The sequence below is a fragment of the Lemur catta genome, unplaced genomic scaffold, assembly GCF_020740605.2.
Source record: "Lemur catta isolate mLemCat1 unplaced genomic scaffold, mLemCat1.pri scaffold_47_ctg1, whole genome shotgun sequence".
NCBI lineage: Eukaryota > Metazoa > Chordata > Mammalia > Primates > Lemuridae > Lemur > Lemur catta.
The window spans coordinates 930,409-950,005 of NW_025423854.1; the positions used below are offsets into that span (position 1 = coordinate 930,409).

General features: G+C 44.1%; 1 pseudogene; it reads right to left on the bottom strand.

Annotated features, from left to right (window-relative positions):
* Window positions 1-1,043: 1,043 nt before the first annotated feature.
* The window catches only part of LOC123629828, a 36,016-nt pseudogene continuing 17,462 nt past the window's right edge, over window positions 1,044-19,597 (bottom strand).

Here is a 19,597-nt window from a genome sequence, read left to right on the forward strand (position 1 = left end):
CAATTCAAAGATTTTTGGATAAAATCAGGAACAGTGAAGTGAAGCGAACTGTGGGCTTGCATGTCCAGAAAAGTAAGAGGACAGATGCTGGACAGCTCTGTCATGGGGCTGGGATCCAGCGATTCAGACAAGTCTGGGTGCAGATAACCAAGGTAGAAGGGGGCGGCAAACAGTGCATCTGCCTACCTGGGAAAGAACGTCTGCAAGTTAATCCTGATTAGTGGCTGAACCTGTTCCCGACTCTACTCAAGAACAGGAGACCCGTTACTTTGCTTCCCCGTATGTAAGGGTTGAACTGAGTTTCCAGTACCTCCAAGTCAGATGTGGAGGCCCTAACCCCCAGCACCTCAGAATGTGACTGCATTTGGTGAGAAGGCCTTTCAGGAGGTGACTAAATGAGACTGTCAGGGTGGCCTTGTCCAGCTGACTGGTGAGAGGAGGAAATTCGGACAGATACCAGGGATGAGCACAGAGGAGAGACCAGGTGGAGACACAGTGAGAATGCAGCCACCAGCAAGTCCAGGAGAAAGTTGCTAGAAGAAACCAAATCTGTTGATACCTTAATACCAGACTTGTGGTGCCCAGAACTGTGAGAAAACTGATTTCTGTTCTCTAAGCCACTCAGTCTCAGGTTATTCTGTTACGGCCGTCTTAGAACACTGAAATGCCACGTGAAACTAGTTTCTTCAGATACTCCTGTTCTACGGTAAAGCAGTTTTATAGATTTAACATCTAACCCTTCATATGCTGTGCTGAAGGAGGACACCAGTGGGGAAGTGGAAGGGGAAAACCCTGATAAAAATGTCCTTTGAGGTAACGTGAGCAGCAGGTGCCTAGAAAGGAAGACGTGGACCAACATTTCCCATCACGATAAATTCCCTTTCCAGGAGCGTCACCCACAGAAGTCACCTTCTCAGCCTCCTGTCCTCCTGCCGGTGACTGGATCAGCATCTTGAGGGTCCGGTTAGGTCCAGCCCCTGACCTCATTTACACGTAGGCCTAGAAACGGACACAAACACTGCCCTGGACAAATCACAAGTGGCTTAAATATTTTAATAAACAAATTTTATTACTAAACTGTGAGTATGCACAACAACTAAACAAGAGGAAATGGCACATTTGAGGCATAATGACAAAATAGTTTTTTCTTAGCATGGGTTCTTGAATTGATTGGAATCCCATGGTCTTTGGGCAGGTACAGACGCCAGTCCCAGTGATGACTTTATCGTTTGCTGTTTGCTGTGTCTTCTGCCCACGTGAACTGGGTCTCCAGCGTGGCCCAAGCATTGTGCTGGGGACGACAGGGGTGCAGCTTGGGCACCACCATCTCTGTGCTCGTGGAGAGCCAGGGCAGGGCACAGAGAGAGCTTCTCGCAGAGCACCGCGGCCCAGCGCACGGCGGCAGGGAGCACCGTGCAAGCACGGAGAGGACAGAGCCGAGCAAGCGGGAGGCTGGGGAAGGGGCTGTCTCAAGGAGAGGGTGCTTGAGCTTCATTGTGAAGGAGAAATTCATTTATTCATTCAACAAACAAGCATTTACTGCAGACCTACTGTGTGCCAGGTGCTTTTCTGGTGTACATCAGAATCATCTGGAGGGTTTGATTAAACACAGATTGCTGCTTGCTGAGCCAGGAACTCTGCAGTGGGGACTGAGAGCTTGTGTTTCCAGCATGTCTCTAGATGACGGTGCCACCGGTCCAAGAATTGTGCTTGGAGAACGGCTGCTCTAGACACAGCAGTGGGAAAGGGGGCAGAGACAGCAGCGCCGCAGATCAGACTGTGCAGTTCTGCACAAAGCAAAGGCACCGGGACAGGCAGTGGGGTGGGAATGGAATCCAGCCCAGGCTGGACCTGCCAAGCCCTGAGGGCAACACCCACCTAACGGAAGGGCCACCTGTCTGTGTTTTGTCCAACCAAGGGGTCCTGTAAAATTGTCTGCCTCTGGGTGTGTCTTTTTATCATTGATGTGCCTAGAGAGACCACTGTTTTGTAAGCTGCACAAAGATATGGGGTATGCTGGAGGCTGCAAGAGACATGGAAACAGGGTTGCCATGGAATCGGAGATGGCGCAAGATGTCCAGAATGAGCAGGTGATGGTAAAGACACGAGGACTCCGCGTGGCCAACCGGGATGACTGTCTGTCGTCTCTTGCGCTCAGGAACCTTCATTCTTCTCTGCAGAGAGATTGTGTGTTAAGCTGTTTCACTCACAAGGGAGGGGACTGTCCTTAGCTCACCCTGCCACCATGGCCAGCTCCTCAGCTCACCTGTTCATAAGCCAGGGGATGCTGTCCCATACTAAGTAGACAGTGGAAAAAGGCAAAGATAAAAGACTCAAAGTCCAGGTTAAAGGAAATAACGGTATGGGTAGAAGTTCATGAGTAAATACACAGAGAAGACCACACAGGGACAAGAAGCCTGGTGAAGATGACAAAAGCCATGCGTGCTCGAGATGCACGCTGGGAGAGTCATGGAAAAAGACTAAAGGAAATTACCAGTGTGCCAAGTCAATACGCAGCAACAGAAAACCGTATTTGCGTGGCTGTATTTAGAGCTGATCTGAGAAGACAAAAAAGAAATTTGCTCAAGAAGAAAGCTGATTAGGAGAAGGTCACGGAGTTTTCAGGCAAGATGACAACGTTCTGAACCCAAGATTTAGCTTCACTAATGAAGAAAGGGAAGATCCTACAGATGAAGAGACTTATTTTGAAAATTTTTAGAACAGGCATAGCCTGAGGGTTATTTCCTGGGCACGATACTTTCTGCACACATCTGCGGTGTTTCTGCTGCCGTCCTGCCCTGTGACTGCTCCCCCACCCCTTTCCAACTGGCTTCCTGTTTAAAAGACTATGATTAATGTGTTAAAATGGATTTGGGTGAGAACAAGAAAATATTGAAATTTCAGCATGTCTGTCGTAAAGGCCAGGGGCTTAAAAGGTTATTTAAGGTCTTCTGTATCTTATTGATCAGATTTTTAAGTTGTGATTACAACATCGCACAGCAAGGGGGAGATGGTTCAGTGAGTGCTACCTGCTCTGTCAGACTTTCAGCAGCACAAGAGAACTGCCACTCTGTGTCACCCAATTCACAGCAGGTAAAGTCTGCTCTTCTGCTAAGTGACTCTCGGGGCGCAATAAAGCCCCAGGAGGGATTGTTAAACCGGGCTGGTGGCCCCCACTCCTCCAGTTTCTGGTTCAAATCTCGTAGTGTGGCCTGAGAGTGTGCATTTCTAGCAAGTTCCTGGCTGATGTTGATGTTCCTGGCCTGGGTACTGCAATTTGAGAACCACTGTTTCTAAAGATGAATAATGTCCTTTCTTAGAATGAGGAAATCAGTGTCTAAATGGAAAAAGTCACAGATTTTGGACAGTTCACCGAGCGCTGTGCCAAGGCTGCCGAGGTACGAGCAACACTTGAGCGGCTGTGTGCACGTCTCACTCTGCTCTGAGAGATGTCACCAGCTCTGCCCAGACCACTTGCCAAAGATTCCACACACAAATGACAGGTGAAATACAGCAGCGTTTCAGAAATTCTACCTCTGTGGAGAGAGTTGATCGCAATGTGAGGCAAGGCTGTTTGGGTCATGCCAAATAAATGAAGGATGTGGAAAAAAAATAGAATGTTTGTTTTAAATTTTCTATTAAATGATTTAAAAAATTCTCTAAAGGTAAATTTCAGGGCAGATATTTGCTCCAATCATGAATCAGAATGAAATTTGTGCTGCAAATATTTTTTACCATGCTGCTCTGTATTTGAAGAATGCCACCAGTTGGAAACAAGGACAAAGAGAATAGTAGAATGGATGTCCTGGTGATGTCCACAAGCAGGTCTGGGAACCTGTAACGAATCTTTCTCAAATCAAAGGCACCACTGGGATTCAGAAAGCCTCCCCTCACCCATGCATTATTTAAGCAATTGTTTAAGCACTTCTAGATAAAGTGGCTTATTTAGCCCCTGAAAAATCACTCAAGTAACTGGAAACAGAAGCAGCTCTTGTACTCTGCCCTTTCTTCTCTGAGCACTGAACACCTCTCTTCCGTGAATAGTCTTCACCCAACGACATGATCGTCGAGGCAGAGCTCCAGTGGAATAAGCTCAAACTGGTGAAGTTTTCGATATTCATCCGTGAGCGACCAGGCCTGTCATTAGTCTGGATTATCCGTATGGGCCGGTATGTGAACACGTAACCCTCAGTCTGCAAGCTGACTCGGGAGAGCAGGGGGTGATGGGGTCGGATTTCCAATGGGGTGAGTTTAACACCACGCTGTTGTTCTGAAAAACAGCACTGTTGGTTCTGAAGACGAGAAGTGCAGGCGCTGAATAGGCGTCGCAGGAAGGCGTCAGGCTCCTATTAGGGATGCTGTCGGAAGTGGCTGCTGGGGGGGGTGGAGCTCAGTTCCTTTACGAGGAAGGTGGGGACCATTGAGTGAGCACTGAGCTCCTCTCATTAAAAAGGACTTAAGTGGAGACTCCTGGCTGCGAAGGGGAAGCCAGCCGGGGTGAAGGAAGAGGCTTCTGCTAACAAGCCTGGCATGGGGCTTACGCAGAACACCAGCACCATCCACCTCCTTTGTGTTTCCGCACGGACTGCCGTGTGGGAGAGGAGGCCCCGGCGCAGGGTAGCGGGGACATCCCTTTTGAGGGAGCCCTAGACAAGGAGCCAGATGGTAAAATAAAGACGAGCTGACATCAGCGTCATGTAGCCTCGCCCTTCAGTTATGGCTCTGTCATGCCAGGGAAAGCCATCTGTCCCCTTCTAGTCATATGCTGTGCTTTTGTGGCATTGTTATTATCTTGACTGTGCCCATGTAAGTGCGAAAGGCTGAGACTAATGCAGAGCATTAGCCGTGTACACAGAGGAACCGCCGTGAGCCCTCTCCCCAGGCTGCCAGCTGCCAGTGGTGCCATTCTGCACCCTGCCCATGGGTGGAACCAGGTAAGCACAGACCCCAGACGGACCCATCAGGAGAGACTCGCTCTTGTCCACTTTGGTCACGTCGCGTCAGCACCCACTTTGAGCTCAGCACCTTTTTGTCCTTTCTGCTTGTACGTGGGGCTTTCCAAACATGGAGGGTCACCTGGTCCCTGTATTTGTCCCCTACTGGTTGGCCTTCGGGAAGTGTGCTCATCGCACATGAGCCCAAGGCAAACAGCATGTTCAGAACATACAGTCATTATTGCAGGACTATTCTCATGAGGAAAGCTTAAGAAAATCACACATAGATGTGACTCTCCCTTCTAGAACCAATGACATCTTGAAAGTGCTGTGGAACCAATGGGACAGGACCTGGAGAGGAAGCTGCAGGACAAGGGTCCTGGGGGCAGAAGGGACACAAGCGGTGGTAGGATTTGCAAAGCCGACCGTTGTCACGTCTTGATGTTGTTGCTCTGAAGAGGTTTCCAAACAGACTTATTCACTGCATCAAAGCAAGACAGCTGACTTTTAAAAATCTCTATCATCAACACTAACACTGGCTTTCTGACTCTCCAAACAAGAATTCTTGCCGTGTGTTTGTCGTTTGTAAAGTAGTTTTTCTTCTTACCCTCCATTGGTGCCAGCACGTCAGTGATCTGAAGCCAGGTCATTTACGAGGCCCTAGTGGTTTGGTCTTGGTCTTGCTGGATTGTGTCCAACCACCCAAAGGGTTTCCCCTCTGCTTTCATTTGAACTGTGTTTCAACAAAAAACTTATTGTCAAGATTACTTATGTAAATTGTTAAACAGCCTTCAACCTTTTCTTGGTCAATCTTAGGAATTTTATGCATGATTCTATTTTGTGAAAGAAATAAATGGAGTTGTAGCCGTCATGACATCATTCACTGCCCGGGTGGACGGCTTCTAAGGACTCAGCTGTCATTGCTCATAACGCTCTAGACAGGCCCAAGCACCTGGAAAGGGAAGACCACCGCCGTCACTGCCAGGACCACCAGAACACTGCTGGGGAATGGAGAGGTTTCCGGGTACCAAACTAAAAATAAACAAGGTCTTCCAATGAGAAGATTCGGAAAGAATGAAAACAAATAATTAAAAAACAAAAACCCCAAAAACCAAGTCTTTACAAAACCTATTGCAAGCGAAATTCCTGTAGTGGGACGTATATGGCTTCTGTTTTCATACTTCAAAATCTCACTTAAAGCATGGAGATCTTAACTATTCATTTTTTTTTTATTTGAGACAGAGTCTCACTCTGTCACCCGGGCTAGAGTGCCATGGCATGAGCCTCGCTCACAGCAACCTCAAACTCCTGGGCTCAAGCGATCCTCCTGCCTCAGCCTCCCGAGTAGCTGGGACTACAGGCATGTGCCACCATGCCCGGCTAATTTTTTCTATATATATTTTAGTTGGCCAGATGATTTCTTTCTATTTTTAGTAGAGACGGGGTCTCGCTCTTGCTCAGGCCGGTCTCGAACTCCTGACCTCGAGCGATCCTCCTGCCTCGGCCTCCCAGAGTGCCAGGATTACAGGCGTGAGCCACCGCGCTAGGCCTTAACTATTCATTTTTAAAGCATTTCTGAAGACACCCTTAAAGAGTTCTGGAAGGAGCGTTACAGCCACCCTGGGAAACCAGTGCAGCCACTGATGCCTGGCCCTGCGTCACCTGGGCCGATGCCACACTGTGCCGAAACACGGCTATTACCTGCAGCTGCTGTTTTTTGCATGCCTTTACTATGTGCCCAATGATTTACATACATTATTAATCTTATGAAAACTCTGTGAAAAAAAGGAAAGAAAAGGTGAAGTAAAATTGCTTAAGATTGTCCGAATATTAAGAGGAAGAACTGAAATCAAACTGGAGTCTGTTCAATTCCAATTCCCACGTGTTTTCTACAACTCTTCACAGTATTTCTTTTTCTTTAAGAAGAGAGAATTGTTTTAACATAGAATATAGTTGTGAATAAGCTTTTTATTTTAAAGGGTCAAATAGGTGCATGATCTATCATAATAGCAAGTTTGGTTTTCCAAACTCCAGTAAAATAACGATGCCTGTCCATGAGATGCGTCCATTCCCCACTGATTTCACTACATCTCACATAGCCTCTCTTTACAGCATTCAGCCACAGAACTTAACTTTTTCTAGATTCCTCATGGAAGTATTCCTATTTTAAATAAAATCACTTTATGCACTGTCTACATTTATGAAGCTAGTTTTATACTAAAATACACTAATTAGTTTATGAATGTTGGACTAAGGAATTTTCACATCCTGGCAAAGGATTTTAAGTGGTGGCACCTATTGCAACATATGATATTGTGGTCTAACATCATTAGAAACACATTCCTGACATTTAGAAAAGGAAGAGAGTGTTCTGTCAAGTTTTAAAACTACTGAATGTGTATTACTGAAGGAATACAGTGTGTTTGGAGTTTGCATGGCACATTTTTTGCTGTCTCAATTTATTCAATATTCAGATACGAAAACAAATATAGGTCATGACTTAGACTGCAAAATTGGCCCTCAGTTTTTCATCTCTGATGGAGACCTTCCAAGAGAGTCTACGTTCCAAGCACATTTATTATTGTCTTGCCATTTAGGGTTCCCAGTGTGCAACTTTTAGAAATGCTGGGTCCAGCTCACCACCTTGTGTGAGACGAGGAAATGATGTTTGAGCTGTGGGTCTGGGCACAGAGACAGGTGTGGGGAAGCTAGAATTTCAAACTTTTGGATTGTCATTTGTATAGTATATTTCAAAATAGCTAGAAGGGGAGAATTTTAGGTTTCCCAACACAGAGAGAAAGACAAGTGTTGGAGGTGATGGATATTCCCATCACCGTGATTTGATAATTACACATTATATACAGGCATCATAATACCACATGGACCCCCAAAATGCGTACAGCTATCATGTACCAGTAAAAAAAGAAGAAGAAAATGTTAAATTTAGGGAACCACAAACATGTGATCAAAAGAATTTTGGGAATGTGAGAAGTTCCATGACCCTGAAAATTGACGGCAATGCTAGAATAAAAATCTCCCATCTGAGAAATCTTTGCAAATTCTCAAACAACTGTGAATGACATCAAGTAGTACAACGGCAAGCAACTTGCAAACCTGATCATGTCTTTTGCTGGAAGTTTTAAAATTCAATTCTACTTGGTGGTGTTTTTGATGGGGAATATGCCTTTAATTTCATTATGTATTACAACAGGTAAATGTACGATGTTAGCTTTGTAACACAGCCAACACTCTGAAATACATCCATTCCGTATAAAGGACACTAAAATTTAGGCCAAAGTTTCAAGTTTGAAATAAGACCTTACACGAGGCTATTTATTATTTGAGCTGTAGATCTCATGACTTTTTTCTCATACATGCCTCTTGTGTTCCACTTTGTCTTTTCAGAAAGCACAGGGACTAAGATGCAGCCTAGCAATAGGCAAACCATTTCAAAAATGCCAAATGATTGCTCAAAATGAAATCACAGACTGAGGCTGACAAGAATAAGCATGGAATACATGTGTATTACTATGGCGAACAACCCAAGCTGACTGAAAATGGGCGGATTAGCTGCTCCCAGACTGCTGGAGAGACAGGCTTCCGACTTTTCCTCTCAGCAGCTGGGTCAACATGGAAACTTCACTACCACACAGACGTAGGAAGGCTGCAGGGTTCGTCAATTGAGCACATCAAGGACGCTATTAAGTATCCGGCGTCATCCTTGTGTCCTGCCTGCCTTGCCTTGGTGAGGCCCTGTCATGTTTGCAAAATGACTCTATCTCCAGACCTTACACAGCCTCACACACGGATGTCCAGAGACAAAATAAATAAGCAAAAGGGCTTTCTCTCTCATGCCTCTTTTTAAGAGCTTAGAATCTTTCCCTCAAGGACACCTCATCCGCATTGATGTCCACGCACGTCTTGTAACTTAGAATCAATCGGGTCAGGTGCTTCTTCCCAGCCCAATCCCTCACTGGGAAGGAACAGCTGCGCTGCCTTGTGATCGGCTGGGGGTAGCCACTGGGACAAGACTCATCTTCCCTGAGACCTACACCAAATACGGGTTCTAGAGTGAGGAAAGGGGCTCTCAGGAAGAAAACCAAGTGTCTGCTACACAGTGCTGCACCAAACAACAGAAATTAATATCCCCAAAGACCAATGAAGGAAATTTTAGCATGGAAGCTACCTGCTAAAATAGAATGGATGAAAGAGGGACACCTGGCAGGGGATGAAGGAAGGAAGAGCATCGGGAGGGAGGATGCTTCTGTCTCTCCCTTCTGGATCTGGAAGTTTCCTTTCTGACTCCAGATCACCCACAGCAAAGGCGGCTTAGCATATAGTTAGTGTCATGACTTGAATTCTGTCTCCTCAGAAGACATATTTATGGGCTGGGTGAGGTAGCTCACACCTGTAATCCTAGCACTCTGGGAGGCTGAGGTGGGTGGATCGTTTGAGCTCAGGAGTTCGAGACCAGCCTGAGCAAGAGCGAGACCCCGTCTCTACTAAAAATAGAAACAAGTTATCTGGCCAACTAAAAATATATATAGAAAAAATTAGCCGGGCATGGTGGCGCATGCCTGTAGTCCCAGCTATTCGGGAGGCTGAGGCAGGAGGATCGCTTGAGCCCAGGAGTTTGAGGTTGCTGTGAGCTAGGCTGATGCCACGGCACTCACTCTAGCCTGGGCAACAGAGTGAGACTCTGTCTCTAAAAAAAAAAAAAAAAAAAAAAAAAAAAAAAGATATATTTATGTCCTCAACCCTGGAACTTGTGAATATGACCTTTCTTTGAAATATGACTGCAACGTGATCCTGTAATTGGGTTAAAAAGTGGTCACGTTGGATTAGGGTGGACTGTTGTACGACACTAACTGGAAGAGGAAATGGGGACGCAGACAGAGGGAAGCTGGCCTGGGAGGAAGGAGGCGCAGCTCGGAGGGGCTGCCTGAAGCTGTGAGAGGCCAGGAAAGACCCTCCCTTGGGGGTCCAGAGGGAGGCCGACCCAGCCCACACCTTGACTTCGGACTTCTGGCCTCCAAAGCTGTGAAGAAAAAGTTTCTGCTGTTTTAAGCCACCCGGTTTGTGGTACTTTGCTACGGCAGTCCTAGGAAATGAATTCAGTCAGGATTCAGTTAATTAGTGATTATTAGACATTAGTATAGGCCAGCTATAATATTTAGGCTTTGATCTTCTATATTGTAAAGAAAGAACTATGTTTGCTCACAGCACAATCTCACAAGCCTACATTTCATGCCTTTCCAACCATGCAAGAATCGAGCTCGAGCTCATTAGACCAAGTTCAACTCTGCACCACATGAAAAATTTGGAATGGACAGAAGTGGCTGGCATGCAATGCAATCAGAAAACTTAGCCTGCAGACATTTCAGAAAGGAGGAAACAAACAACATGTTTTCAAGGTTATACTAACTCTACTATGCCATCATTGTTCTGGAGGCATAGAAATCATTTTGCATCTTATTCTGATAACAGATGAGACAAGATCAAAATGTTCTTTTGTAAATGCTTCTAAACAGAAACTGTAACTCATTAACATCTGTGGACTTCCATGTATGAAAAACATCATTATTTAATGCCATGAAGATAGAAAGCCAAGTCTCAAATGACTTGAAAACCTTCACTTAAAATCTTCAGTTTTTGAAAGAAAAGTTGATTTTCAATGTGTCTCCAGAGCATTGTACAATAGCCTCCGACAGTAATGGAGCAAGGTGAAAATCCGCTGACGGGAAGACTGGGGTGGCACTCAGCACCTACAGCCCCTGGCCGGGGGGCCTTCACTGGTCCCCATGCTTTAGGGGATCCGCTCTGGCCCCCCCAGCCACATCCCCCCTCACAGCGAGACTATCCGTCCCTCCAGAACAAGCTCCTGGCACCCAAACGCAGACCCCCAAAGTCACTGCCCAAGTGACCTTGGGCCCACTCCCAGGATGCAGGCTGTCCTCTTCGCAGGCCTGAAGGCTGACTAAGGGGTGCTATGTGTAGGGTAGTGGGGGGCAAGTGGACAGAGTTGGGATGTGCCAGCTGGGCTGTCCCCATGTCCACGCTCAAGGGTCCTCACAGTCGGAAAGTGGTGGGTCCCAGGCGGCCAACACTCAGGGCTCCCTGTGCTGCCATGTGCCGGCCCTGGGTGGTTTTGAATCTGAGCTTTCTAAGTTGTATTAATTCGCGTAACTCCATATATATAAAAATACTACATAACACACAGTTCCCCATTTATTCTTGTGCGAGGCCTCAGAAATGTCAGAGGAGAATCCAGTGGTATTATTGAAATGTAATCACCTGCCATGCCTTTTATTAATCGAATGAAGCTACTTCTCTGTAAACATTTAATAGAGCTACTACTTCAGGTTGAGCTGTCGTAAGACGAAGATACTAGGATCAAAATATAATGTGATACATTTATTGTGGGTCAGAAAAGTAATTTTTCAGGAGTTGCAGGAAATTAGTCAAAACAGAACTGGATGATCTATAACGCACAATATACTGGTCAATATTAAATATCCTCATTTCTAAAAGGTTCATTTCTTATAAATATGAGTAAAATATAAGCATTTACTAAAGGAATAAAATAGGAATTTTAAGAAATAATTTTTGCTTATAGATTATCAGAGATATAGTTTTATTTTTCTACTCATTTTTCTTTCCATCGCTTGAACTTTCATATTTTCAGCCCAAAATATGGCATATTGACTAGTATATTCCTGAATATATCAGTCATATAGTAAAACAATGTCTTCCATCATAACAAAAATGTCTGTACAATCAAAAGATTTTTAAACCTATAATTCCCTAATGATCAAGACCACAAAATTATTGTATAATTCTGAGCAATTTAGTTAAACCTACAGACCTGTGAACTAAAATAAAATCTTAAGGCTCACCCCCCATGGGCTGACTGAATGGACCCCCTCTTGGCCAAGGGAATATCCTAAAACTAAACTGTCTGCCAGGAGGAGGGGGTCAGACAGGCCTTATCACGCCCCCTCCCTTCTTGGGGACATCTTTGTAACCCACTAACAGGCCTAAGGGGATGCAAGACAGACCTGCAGGTCCTCAGTTTACACAACAAATGTAAGTCCTGTGGCTTCTCTCTGATTAACACCTCCTTATCTTAAAACACTCCAAGCCTTTAGACAAAGCTTCATGTCTTTAGCCAATTACAAGTCAAAGAATTTTTAAACCCACCTGTAAGCCCCACCCCTTCCAATGTAGCCTCCCACGTATTGATTTATAACTTTACCTGTAACCCCTGTTTCCCTGAAATGTGTAAAACCAAACTGTAACCCAGCCACAGCGAGTCCACTTGCTCAAGGCTTCTTGGCTTTGAGCCTCAAATTTGGCTCAGAATAAATCTCTTTAAAATTATTTTACAGAGTTTGGCTTTTTTTCTACTGACAACCAAAAAGAGCTTTCCAATTAAATGAACCAAAAAACAAGAATCACTACTGACATTATATGCTGGCACGTGAATCATTTGTGACAAGGGTGATTTCAGAGCTCTTGCCGAGTCAGGTGACCTGGCTTCAGCTGTGACATACACCACTGGCTGTGGAGCCAGAAGGAGCCATGGCAAACCCACACAGGCAGATTTCCGAGCCAAGAATTCCTTTCGTGGCCCCTCAGCCATGGTCAGCCCTCTCCCTGGTGCAGACAAGCCTCCGCGAGCTGCCGAGCTGTGCTGGCGTGGAGAAGGACAGGTTTCCAATGGCAACACGCCCCTGTCAGGTCCCACCAGGCCTGCCCATGCACACATTAGTTCACAACATACTAACTGCACTCTTACTCTCACACAGGACTGCGTCCTTTACCTGTGAGATTCTACGTGTCAGATGAGCAGCACAGGTAATATATGCTGTGGTTCACAGCAAGGTGAAATTATTGAGGGTTAAACACTAGTCATATTATTATCCAAATTGGAGCCCCATTCTCATCTTTGTAATGTTAGAAAATTTCAACATAGTGGAGGGGCAGCTTTTCAAAGGCACTACAGGGTTTGCTTCAAAGCTTAGGTCTTAGAATCCTGCATATCAGAGATTCTAATCCCAGTGCTACCGTTTACCGTGGGATTTAGATATATTACTTAAACTCTCCAAGCCTCAGTTTCCTCATGTGTAAAACAGTTTAAAATAAAACCTATTTTATAGCATCCTTGTGAAGATTAAAATAGTAATATTTTTAAAAATACTTAGGTGGGTACGCACCGAGGTTTATTCTTTACTGTAGTTTTACATCTGTAGACACACTGTATATGTATACGTCACAAAACGAATTATATTTTTCCTAAGTAGACAAAATCAGCAGGTCTCATACACTGACTACGAAATTTCATTTTTGCATGTTCTATTTAGTTTCTGAATGTCACCACAATTCATCTCTATTTTACATAATTATTAGCATAGTGATATATAAATGGACTTATGATATTACTGAATTCTCTACTGAGTAATTTCTGAGTAATTCTCTATTGAGTATTTTCTAGTGATTAAACTCCAACTCAAGGAGAAAATATCTTTAATATTCATTCCAGACCAATATAAAATGAAAATTATAATTGGGTAGCAACTCAGCTATTATACAGCAATGGATTTCAAAAGCACAGATGTTATGCAACAACCATTCTGGAAAATACGCCTTTCTAACGAAAGCTCTCCATTACAGCTGGAGCCCAAGAACTTCATTAAAACCACTAGTTATATCTGTAGTAGAAAGCAAAGAAAAACAGCAAGTCCTATAGTTTTCTGATAAATACCTACCTGGACATTTTATTATAGAGTTCTCACATTTTATATTTCTTCTCTGTGATGTTACCATAAGCTATGGCCTTTAACACTCCCAGTGCTGTGTACAGCTGTCCAGGTTGTATACTGCACAACTCTGAGAGCGTCCATTCACATAGACTACCATGACAAACCCAGCAGCTCTCTGAAGTTCACAACTCGAACTGTGGTATCCCTGGTTCCCTACTTTCACTCCACAATGGACTCCCTGTATTAAAAACTAGAATTCTATGATCTCAGCTCTGAACTAAATGGCCTGAAATTAGAATAGATCTTCAGCTTCTTTAGATAGATTGAAATTTTTGGAAATTAACAAGTCAGAGTCACAGTTGTGTGTCATGAGACTTCAAACATGTGGCAGACATTAAGGACTTTGGATTATATGCGATGAGAATAAAAGTGGGATTATGATTATATCTCAGTTTATACAGCTTCCTTCTAGGGGGCCATGTGAGACCATAGAAAGCATAGTGGTAGAAAGTATAGCAGATTCTATAAAAAAGAAGGAGAATGGTAAACTAAAGAAAAGTAAGATTACAAAGTACTCTTAGATATGAGTACTTGACAGGCGACTTGTGGTTTTTCCCAGCACACTACGAGGTGGCTGTTGTGGGCAACCCCGGCCTACACGAGCAGCTCTGCCATGGAGTCTGACATTTAGCCAGAAAGGAACACAGTTCTGAGCCTTCGGCTGCCTCTGTCTGTCTGCCAGTGACATTTAAACCTGGAATAGATGAGCACTTGTCCTTTGTAGTACAATCACAGAGCTTTGCTGCTGTTACAATACAGATATGCGGAAAGTTTTCATTTCTAGCCCCAGATGGAATTCTGGCTCTGAGACTGGAACAGGACCAGAAGCCAGAATGGAGATTCATGCATTTCTGCAGCTGCACATTTTCTTTGTTTTTAGGAGTTTAATTTAACCCCAGGTACATCAAATTAAAGTTGTGTGGGCAACACGACTTTATAGTAAGTCTTGCCCGAGCACAAATGAATACATGTTGAGTCAACATCCCACCAGAAAGTCAACATGAAAGACTGAGCAGTGCAGCTGTGCTCTCACCATTGGCCTTGTGCTGTGCGTCTGGCGGAAGCCGGTCCGGAGCGTACCACGGGCAGTCTGGCTGCGTGGAACAATAAAACATTATTATAGCAATATAGACTTCAAACAAAGCGCAGCGGCAAGTCACAAAGCGTCATTATGTTATGTGGCTTTTATTAAGCAGACAACACAGAAGTAATTTCTTCCCAAATCTGTCGCCAAGCTCCTTCATCCTGCTCACCTCCCTCATCACTGCCACCATCTCTCCCCACCCCTCTGAAATCCACTCTGGCCAGAATTTCTCCTACTCTGCGGCTGTGATACGTTTTCTTTCTTTCTTTCTTTTTTTGAAACAGATGTGTTTTGGATATCTGCAGAAGTATAAACACTTGCGTAAAACTGACCATAGCCCATACATAAAACAAAGCAACTTACCATCGACACATACTTTTTTAAAAACCCTCACACTGGAGGCAATGAGGAGGCCAGGAAAAAAAATGCAAGTTTAATATATGTTTTCTCTTTTCTTCAAGGAAGAAACCTAAGCTGTTAGACGGGGACGGGGCACGCAGAGGTTCAGGATGGCGACGCAGGGCTCACCCTTCCCTCTGCACGGTTCTCCAGCAGAACCTACTCTCCAAATTGCTGCACCAGGCTAGTCTAGAAAGACCAGATTTTTCTCGTGGGATTTTCTCTTAGGTTTATACTAGTTAAGAACAGCTAGATATTGAATGTCAGGGAGCATGTCAAACAAATTGCATTGAATAAACAATAAGCTACAGACCTGAACTATTAAGATAGCTCCAAGGCCAGCATCTTTGTATTTAACTCCTTGGAACGGAGCAAGCTCAGCTTTACCTGGCCACAAAGTAGGCCTGCCTTCCGCTCCGAATGCCCACCCCAGCCTCCTACTTCCGCACAAGACACAGACAATATACATCTTTTGTGCCATTATTCAATTATCTCCTAAAAATAACTTGAGGAAAATTTCTCTAACGTGAGCCACTAGAGAGCACTGATAGGGCTGCCCGGCCACTAACAGTAGCCTACAAAGTTCAATGACCTGACACAACACTGGGAACGCCGCCTGTCTCAGAGCCGGGACAGTGTGACCTCACCCTGCCCCACTCAGGCACCTGGGCTCCTGGCTCCTTTGGCTCATGAAAAAGCTAAAAGGGGAAATGAGATCACCTCTGCTTTTTATCTTCTCATCTATTTTTAGACGTCTCCAGTAACACACAGGGTAAGTGATGTGAGCCTCAGTTTTATAGCTCAGAAGAGTCACCAAAAGGTGAATATGCCATCATGTCACCAGCATCGTTGCCTGTGACTGAATTCAGGCTTAGCTATTAGCAAGAAACATGGAATATTCTTTTGAAATTAACTCTGAGGATTTTGCTGTAAATTCTGCCATTATGTAAGATTTTTTAAAAAACTGAATACAGCTTGAAACTGTAGGCCATTACGCATGGCCTGGAGTCCTGTTTTCAAACGTGGATCTGTGTTGGTGCTAAGTTTGTGTGGTCTTGATGGCCTCGCCCCTTCCAGGTGACAGGAAAGTCTAATGAGAAGGTGAAGTCCTTTCTTCCTTCTGTAAATGAAGAGTTGACAAAAATGCCATTTCTACTCCTAAACTTGAATGACTTACTGGTTTTATTGTTAATCTTTTATAAAAATCTCTCTCCAATTCCCCAACCTGTAGAAGCTAACTCCTAAATAGATTTCTCTTTATGTTTCCCACAATCTTAGTCTACTCCTACATTCTTGGAAAAAAAAAATTTTAAGGAATAATAGCTGTGTTTGAAGATTCCCAGAAATGTTTCTAGTAAAGACTGAAAAGAGGAAATGAGAAAGGAAGAGGTAAAGAAACAGGTAAAGAAAAGAGGAAATGAGAAAGGAAGAGGGAACAGCACTAGCAACGGGTAACATGAAAACCCAGTTCTCGGCAGTGTGCTGTGTCACACCAGGGCCAAATCAGAGATGCTCATTAAATCCTGACATGCTCATGCCACCCAGAGAGTCGTCATATCCTCCCTTGAGACACGGGCTTTGAGTCACACTCAAGTACCAAAGTATGAGAGGTTTCAGGCAACCAAGAGAATCAGGCGGTCTGTATGTGCCTTGCCAGGAAAATCCCAGTTAAAATCTCAAATTTTTTGCATCATTGGAAACACAATTAATAAAAACTAAGGAATGTGGGGTGAACTGTCCGAGCAAATCCAAAATCTAGAAAAATGTGTAACTCTTTTCCTGGATAAAGTTTCTGTCTACATAGGCAAAATGGAGAGCAGACGCAGAATTCAGACTGTGGGGAGAGGAGGGGGCGGATACTGCCACTGAGAAGGAAAGGAAGGGCACTTCGGGTTTGACTTATTCAGGTTGACTGTCCAAATCAATTCCACTCACAAATAATTGCTCAACTGTTCGCTTCATTCTGCCTGGGCAGACACAGCCGTGGAGAACAGTTTAAGTGGGTCACTTTTTTTTGGATCCTTTAAGAAAATCCTTTCAATTGAAAAATGTCAAAAGCTATTTTGCACACAGGCAGCCATATCCATAGTTGTTCAATTTACGTTTATAACTAAAAGAAGCATCTCATTTTTTGTTTGCCCATATTTACTTTGCTTTTCTTTACACATAAAAACATCCTTTGAGTAGAGTCGGGCATGCCAATTGAAAATGACCCATATGAAATGTTACATGTTTGTTCAAGAAATCATACCTCAGTTTGAGACCTTTCAGTTAATTTATTCATATCTATGTGTCCTGTGGATTCAGTGTCTCAAAGATAATTATATTGTACACCGACCACCGGAACAGTACAAATTAGGGGATGAGAGAAAATAGAAGCTCTTTCTACAGATAGTAGTATTACATGCCAAAACTCCAGAGATGCACATAATTTTTACCTAAAGAGAACACTAAGCATTTATTTGCCACAATGAAAGCCCTTACTTACTGGGTGCTCCTGTGGATTCTGCACAGCCGCAGGGCCTGCTGGTCCCCAGGGATCCCGCAGGTGGAAAACCAAGCCGCAGTGACAGGTTGGCAAACACATCTGGGGAGAACAAGGCTGTCGGTTCATGGGCAGTGGGTGAAACTGGGGAGTTACACTGACACGTGCTCTACACAACAAGCTTGGGTTTCAATCTTGAGGTGCCCAATCTGGAATAATTCTAACTCAAAATAGTAAATATGTCAGTATAGATTCAGGACCAATACAGACGAGACTCCAAGGCCAAATTTTATCTAAGGTGAAACTATAGTCACTTCTTCATTTTGAAGAAATTAGAAACACTTGAAAAGTATACAGAGTTAACTTTTTTGTTTCTGAGTTATCGTCATAGAGGGTCCTCACTGAAGAAAAACCATCCACTGAGGCATAAAGTAAGTTTTCTTAGATTGCAGTCAGAGACAACTCAAGTCCAGAAAGGAAATTAGGAATTAAGAGAAACAATATTCATTCTTTAAGGCCACTAGAGAACCCACAGGATAGAATGCTTCAGTGATCAAGACATTTTCTTGAAAGAGGCAAAATCTTTGCTATGGTTTTCCACTGTAAATTGTGTGAGCAACTGCAAGAAATACCAAGGAAATATATTTCCCAGATGTTTGTGGGTGTACAAAGAATCTCCATCTGAGTGAACACACACTAAGGCTTGTGCCGCTGGAAACATGCTCCAGAAAGCGCGTGTTCTGCCCGAGTGTGACGGCTGAAAGTCTTTGGTAGTTCCCAAGCGTGGTCCACCCACTGACGGTTCAGTCGGTAATGAAAGGCACAGACTGCTCTGGGCCACCTGCAGCAGTGCACGCCTTTAACCGGGACCACGAGAAACGCTGTACATGGGAATAAACGTGTGAGTGACTTGCAGTTGCCACCTCAACTGTGACAAGAGGGCTTAGGTAAGGACCAACATACCTGTTTTAATTGCTTTTCCAGTTTTTCTTTCTCCATCTGACAAGCTTTTGTCTATGGACAAAACAAAGGCATTTGCTTATCAAGAAGAGTTCAAGTCATTGGTTCCAAATGCACTCCTGACCCAGCTGTCAGCGACAGACTCAGAGACCTGAGCGCTGAGGCGCTGGCAGCAGGAACGCCAACAAAAACAGTCACATTCTGGTTTTTCCAATCACACACTGATCCTATCTTGAAATTCCCAAATGAAGTGTGGAAAGCTGGATAGCTTTAAATCCTATTCCAACTTTTTGAGGCTATTGTAATTCTGAGTTTTAAGCTGATCTATTTAGATATAGATACAGAAACGGCTTCCACTGCTGACTGAATGAAGCTGGAATTGGTCATTCTGACATTCAAAAGCCCCCACAATAAATGTTAGATGCTGTACATGCACTTAACACAGGCCAGACACTGATCTAAATCCTTCACGTACAATAACTTATTGAATCCTCTTAATGCCCCCAGGTGATACTTAATATTATTATCTCCATTTTGGAGATGAGGACATCCACACATGAGATGTTGAGTAACTTATTCAAAGTCACACCGACTTCTCCCAGCCACATCTAGCACAGTCACCTGCCCTGGGGTCCCTCCACATCTGACACACCTAGAGGAAGCCCCTTTTTCTCTGAGTGTTTATTAATGCCACCCTTATCCCTATACCCCATTTTCCGCATCCCTAAAAGGCATGGCCAAATGTCTCCTCCTGGGTGATATCTTTCCAAGTTGCGCTCTTCAGAATTATTCCCTCCTCCCTTGGTCTTCCCACATGGAGTCGTGTGTTTACTATGAGGCTTTGTCCAATATGTGCTATGTATAGTCAATTCTTGCTCCTGGCAGTAGTTATGTTCCATAAAGTCATAACAAA